General features: G+C 36.4%; 1 non-coding gene across 1 annotated transcript; it reads left to right on the top strand.

Annotated features, from left to right (window-relative positions):
- Positions 1-2,084: 2,084 nt before the first annotated feature.
- LOC141588906 (small nucleolar RNA R71) lies at positions 2,085-2,192 on the top strand. The gene has a single exon (XR_012519872.1). It is a non-coding gene; the product is annotated as a small nucleolar RNA R71 (small nucleolar RNA).
- Positions 2,193-11,188: the final 8,996 nt, after the last annotated feature.

The following is an 11,188-nucleotide window of genomic DNA, read 5'->3' as shown; positions in this document are numbered from 1 at the left end:
CCCTGTCTATAAGGCTTGTGGCCTTCTTCCAACTCTATCCTGTGCATACAAACATCAGGGCTGATGCCCTTAATGTCATCCAAAGAGTAACCCAAAGCCTTCCTGTTTTTCTTAAGTACACACATCAAAGCAGACAGCTGGTCATCGTTAAGCTTAGAGCTAACAATAGCTGGGTATTGCTCCGTATCATCTAGAAAAACATACTTAAGATTAGGGGGAAGTGGCTTACGCTCTGGCACCTTTACCTCTACAGCATAGACAGAATCAGCTTCAATGGTGTAGCAAGTGTTCACCAAGTTATCGTTGGCCAGGCTCAAAAGCATCTCATCTTCTTCCTCATTGAGCTCGTAGCTCTCCATTGAGGCAACCAAAGCATCTGGCTCCTCAGCATTCTCCACTGTATTACCTGCACACTCATCTGAATGAGTTAGATCAGCTAAGGGATCCTTGGCTAAGGATTCCCTCCAATTACAAGTAACAATCCTGTCAACAACATCAATAGAATAACACGTATCCTCATCAGCAGGTTCAGTTGCCTTGTGAGCAAGACTGAACTCAATGGTGTCATCCCCTACCTCTAAGGTGATGGTTCCGCGTTTGACATCTATCACAGCCCTTTGTATGTAAGAACGATGCCTAAAATGATAGGTATCGACTATCCTCCGCAATGTCCAAAACAACGAAATCGACAGGAATAAAAAACTTACCCACTCAAACGGGTACATCCTCTAGAACACCTATAGGTCTTTGAGTCGATCTATTTGCCATTTGAACGGTAATATCGGTCACCTTAAGTCTACCAATGTTTAACCTTTCGCAAACAGAATACGGCATGACACTAACGCTGGCCCCTAAGTCACAAAGGGCCTTTCCAATTACGTGGTTACCTATAGTGCAAGGAATTGAAAAACTACCCGGGTCCTTTAATTTAGGTGGCACATTAACTTGTGAAAGAACATTACATTCCTCTACAAAAGCAACATTACCATTATCACGAAAATTTCTCTTACGATTCAAAATATCTTTCATAAATTTAGCGTAAGAGGGCACCTGGGTAATTAAATCAGTGAAAGGAACCGTTACCTCGAGATTCTGGACCATCTCCAGAAACTTACCAAACTTACGCTCCGGACTTGGTAGCCTTCAAACGCTCCGGATACGGGATCGCAACACCGGCCGTAGGATCGGTAACCTTCGGCTTAGTAGGTTTAAAACCCCGTCAAACCATCAATGAGTGATGAATCATGCAAACTAGTTGCGGATTTGCATCTCGCTCGGAGGTCCGGTCGATCGATTGGTATGGGTGGTCGATCGACCATGTAAGCCGGGCGTGAAAGCAGTTCTGTTCGAATTATCGTCATCAGTGTCTCGATCGATCGACCGAGAATGTTGGTCGATCGATTTGGATGTCTTTGGTGTGAATAGTTTCGATCGAAAGCTGTTTTGTCTGACGACAGATTGATCGATCGGGAATGCAAGTCGATCGACTTGAATTACTGGCATTCAGACTCGTTTTTGCATCAGAATTCAAACGAGCCTCTTCATCAATTTTCGAGTCTTCCTTTGGCTTGTCGGGACTTTCATAAGAAAGGCCACTTCTGAGATTTATGGCATTGATCGTCTCAACCGGCCCTTCACATTTAATTGAAGAATTAGCGGCTTGCTTAGCCTCCATATTCTCCAATTGTTTCACAAAGTTCTGTGAGGACTCAATCCATTTGCTTCCATATTCGCCACTTGAACCAAAAGGAGTTGGACCATCTCCCTTAACTTCTCGATCTCATCTGAGTTTTGAATAGGAACTTCGACCTTCCCTTTGGAAGCTTCAGAAGTCTCGAGTTTCTCGAGACGGGTAGAAATGGAAGTTATAAGTGACACAACAGCAGTCATGTCTTCACTTTGCTTTCGTGACTTACCACGTGAACTTCCAAACTCAGCTTTATGGACTACCATCTCCTCAATGGTGTTCCAACCTTTACTTTGACCGGTATTATTTTGGAACCTACCATTAGTTTGCATCCAAAATAACTTTGTAATCATCATATAAAGCATTGTAAAATAGATTGCAAAGATACCATTCTTTGAAACCATGATGGGGACAGCTCGGACCAAACTTTTAAAACGTCCCCATGCTTCACAAAAATCTTCGTCGGCTCCTTGCTGAAAACTCGTGATTTTACTCTTCAAGGCATCAGTCTTCGAAGGCGGGAAGTACTTCTTGTAGAAGGCTAGTGCTAAAGATGTCCAATCAGTGACTCCAGGTGCTACTCTATCGAGGTAGCGATACCAATCTCGCGCCGAGTCCTTCAAGGAGTATAAGAACATGAACCCCTTTACTTCATCTTGAGTTACCCCCTCCAGTATAGGTATTGAACAGCAATAGTCCGTGAAAATTTCCATATGTTTCAAGGGGTCTTCATCTGATAGACCCGTGAACTGATTCCGTTCCACTAAATCAATATAAGAGGAACGAAACTCGAATTTACCAGTAGAAGGGGTAGGTAACTGTTGCCCCTTTGGAAGGTGGTGCTCCTTTGGCTGAAAATTATCATATATCGTAGCCATAACTTCCAAAATGAGAGTACTCAAGTCTTCCTCTCAAAAACTGTCCTCTAGCGTGCAAAAGCAAAACTAGAAGCAAAGGTAAGCAACGGCCTCAAGGAACAAAAGTTCCCTGAGACAAGGAAAATAAACTAAAATAAAGCAAACAGAATTACACCGTCTCCCCGGCAACGGCGCCAAAATTTGATACCCGTCGTAAGGTGTCAAAAATAATATTTATATTTCCCAACTAAAACTATAGCTAGTGATAGAAAGGGTCGAACCACAGAGAGACAAGGTTGATTTTGTTTGCTATTTTTCAGTCTATAAAGTAACGAAAAATTGGGGTTTTTGAAATCGATTGATTAACTGGCTAAATGCTAAATGAAAAATTCTTAACAAGATAAAGAGAGGATCGGGAATTTCGGTTCACCATGGCAAATAACAGGTCAGTCAAGCAGCAGAGATCTCATAATACGGTCTCAGGGAAAATAAGCTAATCTTGCGATCAAAGCTCAAATAACCTCACGGTCTAATAATTCCCTAAAATTTATCAAAGTTTTCACTCCAGAAAAATTCTAAATCTAGCGATAAATCAAATTACCAATCTTTCGACCTAGCAAAGAAATCCATCGAAAGATGACAAGACCAATACGGAAGAACTCATGCTACACAACTATCCTAATTTAAAACCATGGCTCACCTCATTCCCAATCAAAGAATTACCTACTCTTAATCATGACTACTCTAATTGCGAAATTAATGAATAAGAACAAATTCAACATGATGGAATCTAACTAGGACAAAGGAGAGAAATTCAATACTGAAATTAATTGATGAAACAAGAATTAAAATAACAAGTGAAATTAAGAAAAGGAATAATTGCATAAAAAAGCTTACTAATTGAATATCAAGAACCAAGCATTCGAATCAAGGGTTTTCGTCTCAAGCTAGATCTGAAAACTGAGTTTTTTCCAGAATCAATAATATGACCTAAAAGTTGCTGCGTGCTACTGATAAAAAGATACTCAAATTTAATTACAAGCTGGGCTTTTAAAAGTCTAACACGGAAAATTAAACATCAGCTCGAAATCGGGTCGATCGACTGGTCTGCACAGTCGATCGACTGAACATGCGGAACAGTAAGTTCTGTCTGAGCTCCAGTGGTCGATCGACTGAAAGGCTTAGTCGATCGACTGATAATGTTGTGCAGTGGCTCCTTGATGCTTCCAAAATGACTCTTCACTCCTTGCACGCATCTCGAGGTGAGTGAATGAACTCTCCTTCCTCCTAGCTTCCTTGAACTCGCTTCCGGAGGACGAACTTGGCTTGATTTAGCCTACTTCCACGCATTCCTACAATAAATCACAGAAAATGCAAAGTAAACCGTTTCGAGAGAAATAGTAGCCTTAAGCTATCAATTATGCATGAAAATACGTGCCAAAACAGCAGATAAAGTGTATAGAATATGCACGTATCAGCGCCTCTTACCCAACTCAATTTTCTGCAATTTCCGCAAGGGATCTTTCCTAAATCCGGATTTGGTTTAAACTTTCCTATTCTTAGAGGCTATTTGGAGGATACCACATATGCGGGGTTGATTACTTAACTTCACCCTATTCCATTGTGAGTTTCCTACACCTCCTTTAGCTTTGTCTCTTTATCATGTTTTTGATCTTTATCTTGAGTACTTGTCTTGAGTCCTAGCACCATTTAAAGGACTCCCACCTCGGTTCCATTAAGGTGTCTCATATATTTTGTTCCACTTTGAAAAATCCAAAATGACAATTAGAATCATGCATTGCATATTTGCCTTGTGCATCAACTCCCTCTTTTTGACACTAGAAATAGTGTTTTGTTTGGTTTGGGGAAGTTCAAGCACAAGGAATGGGATTTAATCCAAGTTAGCTCTCCAACCAATAAAATCATGAATCATATAGGATAGATTATAATGCATCACTTGTATATATATGTCATATAGTTTGCATATTAGTGTAGAAATCATGCATTCTCATTTATCTTGCATAATTTCCTATTGTATTGGCCATTGAGGACAATACCCATACTAGTGTGAGGATGGGAAATTCTAACTTAACTTTTAAAATAAAAAATGATAAAAATTGAAATTTTTTTGAAAAACTCAAAAATATGTTCTTTTATTTCATAAAAACAAAAACCATAAAAATTTGAAAAATTGAAAAACCAAAAACACATGTTCATTTCTTATTAGTGTAGAATTGTATATTGTGTATATACTTGTGTTTGTTTATCCTCTTATCACATTGGATCGACTACACCACATCCGAGGCATGAGGAATATGAAGACCGCATGATATGATCTTTCCAAACCTCTTTTTTCCTCTTTATGTTAATGACTATGTGGCTTTATTTTGATTGATGTGGTATAAACCAATGTGATTTTAGGAGTTGCATTTAGCTTATATGGCATACTAGTTGATAGAAGCATTTGCATTAGGTTGTATGTATAAATGTTAGTTGCATCATAGCATGTAGTTGCATTTTCGGAAAAATTTTGTGAAAACATCTATTTGGGAAGCTTGACAAGTGTATATAAGGCCCTTGTAGATACTTTTTCTTCTTGAGACTTTGCTCATTAAAATACCTCTAAAACACCTTAGGATGTGTCATGCTAGTATCCTTTGACCCATGGATTAAGGCCTAGTCAAGAGTACCTTGTGGTGTGATAACTCCTTGGCTATCGTTTATGCCTAGGTGACCCTTGAAACCATGCAACCATCTTCCACTTCTATCACATCTTGTCAACAAAAAGGGAATGGGCACAAAAATTATCAATTTGAGTTCAAAATGAGAATCAAGAAGTTTGCAATTTGCATCAAAGAAAAGAGGAGCACAAAAATAAGAACTCCTATGCTTCAAATAAAAGCACCCTCGTTACAAATTGGGGTGACTTTGAAAATGTTCAAAAAAATGCAAAAGTTGAAAATTGTCAAGTACTGAAATGTCAAACATTAAAGAAATGGCAAAAGAAATTATTCTCAAAAATGCCAAATGCCTCAAGAAAATTGGGGGGAATAAACATCAAAAGCAAACTCCCATTATGAAACTCAAAATCTATTGATCCCTTTTTCCATTGAACCACTTTTGTGCATGGTGGAGAGGGGACGACCCTTCTTCTTGTCTAGGCAAGATCGGGAATTCCGCGATCCTACAGTGTTTCTAACACCATAAGGAGCCTACTCTTAACGAAAGCATTTAACGATTGAGGACAAAGGTACCCTAGCTTCACACAACTTGGAGGTGATTTATTGACATCCTTCTAGGCTTAGTAATTTGAAGAAACCATATCTATGATGGAGTGTGTACCCTTAGATTGCTTCCCTTCTATATAATTTCCGCCACGTAGATGAGGAAAGTGGCTATTCACTTTTGTAGATGCATCCATTACTTGCTTTTGTGTGCTTAATGCTTGGATGTATCGCCATTTTGGCAAGCCCCACCTTGCCTTGCAAGAAGATATATTACCTCATCGATGTCTTGTTGTGAGTTGAAGGGGCGGAGTAAGACCCGCTAATTGTCTCATATCGGCTATTTTAGTAGGCTAGTTTAAATAAAGGTCCTAATTTTAGTCACCTCTTTACTCGGGACGAGCAAAGGTTCGGTTTGGGGATGTTTGATGTGACTCATATTTGAGCACATTTAGTCATCGAATTAACCTCGTTCGCATGCTTTCTAGCACATATTTAGGTCATTTCTTATCTTTAGTTTCCTATTTTGCATATTCTTTGAGATTTTGTATCCTTGGTAGGATAGGATTGCTCACCTTACATTTATGGAGCGAAATGGAGCTAAATGGATCGCATCTAATGACCAAACATCCAAGAGAAGACCAACACTAGAGGCCTAAGTAGATAAATAAAGTGAAATGGGCAATGGTGAAAAGATCCTTGCATCTCCAACACAATCCTCGCGGATTGTTAAGGAGCCAAACAAGAGAACAACTCTGTCCAACGATCCGAGCGGGCCGAACTCAGGACGAGCAGATCAGAGCAACGATCCGAGTGTCCCAGAGCATGATCCGAGCGTACCACAGGCAGGATCCGAGCAACCTGAGCCCAAGACGAGCGGATGAAGAGCCTCAGGCCGAGTGTCTCCATTGTGATCCAAGCGGATCCTAGTGGGACTTGCAATAACGATCTGCGCATGTCCCTCGGGAGTTTCATTTCCTCAAGTTTCTCTTAGGGTCTTAATAGTCATTTAAGCCCTTAGTAACCCTAATCCTTGTACTTAGTTTTAGTATAAATACTCCATTGTACTACCTAGATTATCATCCTATCTTAACCTCATATTAATACAATCTTAATCATCTCTTAATATCATCTTAATTTAATCTTAATTTAGTTGTAATACACATTTCAATATTAATCACATCTTAATCTTTCCTTAATTTCTCAATTGTTCTACCTTTTATTTGAGTAATTAGAAGATTATTTGGGTTTATTTGGAGGATTGACAACCTTCCATCAATCATCAAGTACTTCTATTATTCTTTGCTTTATTATTTGGATCATTTCCATATGTATAATTCCTCTCTTACCGTTGTTTTATTATTGTTAATCACGTCATTTATTCATCATGCTTTGCTTTGTTAGTATGATTGACAACCTTATTAGCATGCTAAACTCGATCATGAGTGAGTAGTTCTTTAGTTAGGGTAAATGGGGAATTAGGGGAAATAAACATGGGGATTGATCTATGCTTAATCTAATATGTTTTCATAATTAAATTGCTTGCTTGTTGTGATTTCAACCTATGCACATGTTATGTTTGATGAAATGCGAGCCTATGAAACCTTGCATTTTTACCCATCTCTTATCTTTTCAATGAGGCTTGTAAGACATAAACCAACTCGAACATCATTAGACCATGCATAGAGTTGAATAGGAGGAGACTAAGTCGACTTGTAGGTGTTGTACAATCTAGATGATTCGGCTCCGGGACCTAAATCTTCCTAGGGATTGTAACATTTACACTAACTCGATCCCATCACAACAATAAGTGCTTGCTTCTAATTGAGAATATGTTTGTATGATCTACTCCCATGAATCCCCTATGAACCCATGCCTAGTGCCTTTACTCATTTGTTTACAAACCCCTTTAATTGCTTTACTTTGTTTTTATTCATCTTGATTATTAGTTTAGTTTACACCTCATCTCAACCCAATTTGTGACACCCTTAGACATAGCTACTTGCAATTGAAAATCCTACATCAATACCCGTCTCTTGGGATCCGACCTTTACTAACCTCTTTACTAAGAGTAGTTTGTGAAGTTATAAACATTGTTTTGGTTGATAGCTTTGACGACGAGTTTTAGACACAGCAGAGAGTAAGAGTAATCAAGAAAAAAATAACTTTAAAATAATAAAGGGTACTCCGTATACTCAATATACGGACCACGACAGACCATCAACGACCACCACCATCGCTATTTGTTAATAACCATTTGCCATACTACCCACCGGAACGACCCCAGACTCGAACCCATCGACCTTCATACGGACCCACCACACCATCTGACAAAGACATCATTACACCAACTCACAACCACTAGAACGACACTATCATTGAGGAACACATACAGGAGTTAAACCTTAGGAACTCCTTTATCGACACCATCAAAGCCAATGCTTAAACAATTAAACCAATACAAGCCATCGCTCGATGATCGCCAATCGCCATCCATATTTAAGAGAATACCCATATTTACCGATAAAGGATTTCCTATAATTAGACAAGTGGTAGTCGATGGAACGTCGCTCACGATGGTCAGAGAACGACAATGGAGAAATGGGTGCTTAGTGTTGGTGTGAACAATGAATCAATGATTATGTCGAACGATGGCTATTTGTGATCGGAAATGGACGATCACTAACATTGGTATGGGCTCAAGGCTCATAGGATAGATAAGAAAAAACGAGTTTTTATGTGGCCTTGCTTGATTTTTAATCCTTGTGGCCTGTTTCTTTCAATTAAAAAGGTAAAAAAAAAAAATGGTGAAACCTTATTTATAAAATATTTAGATAAACTCATTATTTCTCTTAAATAATTCATTTTCTGGTTCAGTTATCATCATATCATAATTTTATGTCCTATTCTTTTTTAACATAGTTAGGCTTATAAAAGGGTTAAATAATCACTCCCTCTATATATCCCGATCAATAGTTACCTATTTTCTTTTTCGGAAGTATTATTCAATGTCGTTTATTTCTATTTTTAACAAGGTTTACATTTTTATCGGGAATCAAAAGTGTTCAAAATATTTTCCTAAAATGTAGACGAATAAGATAGTGCAATTCCATTGTTTCTCCAAGGCTCGACTTTATCCAACCGTCTTTTTATAATAAAAAAAATATGTAAATTAAATTAAGAAGAAAAAGTAAGAAAAACCAAATTCATATATAAATTTATCACAATCAGTTCTTATGCTCATTACCATACATATTACTTCAATCTAGACCATCAACTACCGAAATTAAATATTTTATAATATAACTTGAGAAAATTGAAATAATAACTAATAGATGAGTAAAAATTTATTCAATAAGCATAAATCACATTTTGAATCTTTTCGCATACAAGAAGTTGATAAATCAAGATCTTAAACTGTTTTTCAATAGGTATATTAACAAATAAAAAACTAATTAAATTTTAGAAAAATAATCATTTTAATAGATTAACTTGTAAGCGGATCCGAAACAAGAACACACAAAATCTACCTTTACCCACGGCCCATGGCCGGTAAAATATTTAAGTTAATAACCAGAATTGTTCCACCGACAACTCTAACTAACTTTTACGATAGTTAGAAAATTACAATAAAATAATTCATTATAGGTATCCTAATTTGTAGTTTATAACATGCAATCATTTTAGTCCATATAATGACAAAGTTTACTTTTTAATCATAAACTCCGCAACTTTTGTATTCAACGGAAATATGCATTTTAAAATGATTTTTATATAGCATATATGAAAACAGCCCGTGACTTTCACGGGTTTAAACCTAGTTTAATTTTATTCCACATTACCTTAACACATTCAATTTAGTCCACATGGAATTTGTACACCTTATTAATTTCTATCATTTTAATCTATAAAATAATCAGTAATAAATTTATACAATATAGTTAAAATGCTAACTAAAGTATTCAATTTTATTCAAAGTGACATTCTTATAATTAATTTATTTATTATTTGATAATATAATGACCATAATTAAAAATTTAGAATAAAAAAATCATTTAAAATAAAACCGCGAAATCTTTTAACATATTTTCACTCAAAATTTGATAATTTTAACCCTTGAAAAGCCAACGAGGATTAAATAGAAAAACAAATAAAGGAAGTTGACGGTAGTCACAGTACGAAGTATTGTGTCATTATGTTAATTTTCATAATTCACATCCTATTTTATCATTTGTCATGTTTCCAAATAATTCGTGTTTATACATGCACTATTAACCAAATGAGGGAAACTTATACAAGGCCCATGATTGTTTTCAGGGCTTTAAAACTAGTTCTTAATGTGAAATGTTTGCTTGATGATAAATGTAATTTCATCGGTTAGAAATTATCCAAAAAAGATACTTGTGTCAATTTCTCAAGACCTACAGTAAAAAAATAACACTCTTTTATTTCACCAAAAAAAAAACTTATAAAAACATTCATCCTTAATTTTTTTTGGTTAAAATCTTCCCATTTGCTTTTGCCGATTATTTAATCATAGACTCTTTTAACCCTCTTAAGTCTCATCCACCAACATATTTAAGGGTAATGTGGCAAAAATGGTGTGTAAACGGTGCTAAAGGAGGAAAGAAAGATAATAAAAAAACGAAATTTATTTTCGCAGTACAATTTTTATTCATTGTAGTACTTTTTCCACCACATTTTCCATTTGTTTGCCCCTAGCTAAAAAAACATGAAACCTAATTCTCTCATTTCTCTCTATTGTTGAAGCCTTAACTTCCTTCAAAAATCCGCAAGTTCTTCAATGATGAACGATTATCCAAATATAGAGCAATTACGTAATTCGTTAATCAATTATTACTAATTTAATTTCTCAATTATCATTATTATTATCACTTAAATAAAGGGTCCAGATCCCTTAATTTCCACTTCTATCAAAATTAATTGAACATTTCACAATCATTATCGAATTCTATCTTCTCTCTAGGAAATTTGATATGTTTGTGTGGATGTGTAACAAGGAGATAGGTATAATGCAGACTATATGCCTACTACTAATTGGAGATCGCCGCCATTATTGTCAAGTTTTTTAGAATTACTTCAACAACTAATAGTAAAACGGACGACTCTATCTATGACTGATTAGTACCAAGATCACTTAGCCGAGATCCCTCCACCATCGCTAGTCGAAACACTCGGAAGTGTGTGAAATTAGAGGAGAATGAGAGTGTGAAATTAGAGAAGATATATTAGAGAGAAATTGGACAGGGAAAATGAAACGGGAAAATGAGAGGGATATAATTTTCAATAATGTATTACGATGAGTAAAATGTGTATTGCGAAAATCAACACCCTAAAAAAAGGATATTCTACGTGGTAAGTCTGTGTTTTTTATTTCTACATGGTAACCTCATTTTCAC

Source organism: Silene latifolia, chromosome 6 (assembly GCF_048544455.1).
Source record: "Silene latifolia isolate original U9 population chromosome 6, ASM4854445v1, whole genome shotgun sequence".
NCBI lineage: Eukaryota > Viridiplantae > Streptophyta > Magnoliopsida > Caryophyllales > Caryophyllaceae > Silene > Silene latifolia.
Note: the sequence above shows the minus strand (reverse complement) of the source record. Positions and strands in the feature narration are given on the sequence as shown.